The following is a 2206-nucleotide window of genomic DNA, read 5'->3' as shown; positions in this document are numbered from 1 at the left end:
CCAAGGTTGGCTTTCGGCTGAATGCCAAGAAAGTTATCAACTATAACATCCCTTTGGAACATCCACCTCTGACTCAACAGAAATCACTGCTCTGAAGTAAGTCAATGACTTAGGAAGTACCTGGGCTCATGGTTCAACTCAACTGAGCAAGATCTTAAAGTGAGGAAGGCACTTGCATGGAGGGCCCTGAACGGCATGGCCATGGTGTATGGAATTCCAATCTCCCCCGTCAAATCAAACTTAGCTTTGTTCTCTTATACGGCAGTGTATGCTGGACCCTGAAGCCAACAGAAGTCTCTAGATGGGTGCAACACCAGAATGTTGTGTGCAGTACTTAAAGATGGAGTACCACATCTTTTGTATTTTTCCAGTTTTTCATGTGTCTATGAGGTGACAGTACTTCATTAGACACCCTGGAGTCGTTTTTATGTGCAATGGTGTATTAACTTTGTATTTAGGATTTCTTCCTGGAGGCTGACCCCTTGACAGTCAAACGGACCAATGAAATAAACAGTAATATAGTGACACCACACTATCAGCCCCTCCACTAACCCCTCCCCCTTTATCATAAAACTACAGCTGTGGGTGTGGCTTCAGTTCAGGTGGATCACCACCCATCACCACCCACCAGGCAAACCAGGCATACTTAATGAACTGGTGGGCGTGTCCACATAAAAGCATGATTTTAACAAATACTGTACAGTTTTTGGAAAAAGTTCTTCCCCCTTATATTATAATAATACCTGATGATCATGTTTTAGGGTTGGAAAAAATCGTGGCACTCCATCTTTAAAGGACAACTTAGGTTTTTTCAACCAAGGTTCATGTTTTAGTTTGTTATTAGAGAAAGTAAAAGATGAGTGTGAATTTATTTTCATTTGCTGCTTTCTTTCGTTTTAGAGATTTTAGCTATTTTTGACAGGGGGTGGGGGCATTCGAACATGGGGCTAAATAAGTCTTTTTTATGAAATATTATGGCGATTTCTTTATTATTATTTACTATAGTCCTATTAGACGCCAGGAAATTACATTTGGCCACAAAAGATCACAGGATCTATTTAATGTGAAGGGGGAGGTGACAAACTGACATACAGTATTGAGCCTGATATACTGATACACATCAGTATATGGCATCCCTACCTCCCCCTTCACATTCAGTAGATCCTGTGATCTTTTGTGGCCAGATGTAATTTACTGGGGTCTAATAGGACTATAGTAAATAATAAGAAAGAAATCGCCATAATATTTTGTAAAAAATAAATAAATACGTATTTAGCCCCATGTTCGAATGCCCCAAACCCCTGTCAAAAATAGCTAAAATCCCTAAAATGTAAGAAAGCAGCAAATGAATACAAATGAACACTCATCTTTTACTTTCTCTAATAACAACCTAAAACATAAACAGTACACATGTACCAACATGAATCTGTATGATGGAATGCCAAGGGTGAGCCAGGAAATAGCAGCCAGGAGAATGAGACTAGCAGGACACTGCCAAAGACACCAAGCGCCATTTGTATGCAGAACCGGGATGACTGGAAGCAACGATGGAGGGCTCGTCCAAGGACGACCTAGAGAGAGAGAGAGAGAGAGAGAGAGATAATCATCGAAGCGATTTCATGGCATGCAAATTAGATTTTCTTTTTCATCGCTGAGCAGGAAACAGATGAAGGACCCTATAGCTTCATATAGACATACGTGTAAGTGAATTATGGTAAAATACTAGTTTGGGGATGCTGAGGGCCAGCTAGAGTGTCACGTTTCCTCATGCAGATCGGCTACTTTCGCCATTTGTCCTAATGTTGGTGCTAAATAACACCGTCCTAGAGGATCGGCTTGGCACATTTTGTTGTCCTCTTCGGCGTGTTGCCCTACGCACAGTGCATCTTGCACGTATGCCTGGCGGCGGCGCTGGCTGAGGGAAAGGGTACCAAGCAATCTGCAAACAATTGAGAAATCCATGGAGAAATCTGCTCTCTCATCATGGACAACCCTTGTACATCTATCTATAATTGAGAAGAGCACACTTTGTGCACGGTGCGGTTGGCCAAGTCATAGACCGTGATGTATGCTTTGTGGCCGTGATACGTCACTGACTTTACCTCTGCGTTTTCAACCCAGCTTTGTGGGTGCAGTTTCCCTTTCCGTGATGCGATGTAGCGATTACAGACCTGCCCAGCACGGAAAAAACACAGTGGCCAAAGAT

The sequence above is a fragment of the Electrona antarctica genome, assembly GCF_951216825.1.
Source record: "Electrona antarctica genome assembly, chromosome: 12".
Classification (NCBI taxonomy): domain Eukaryota; kingdom Metazoa; phylum Chordata; class Actinopteri; order Myctophiformes; family Myctophidae; genus Electrona; species Electrona antarctica.
This window is presented reverse-complemented; position numbering follows the sequence as displayed.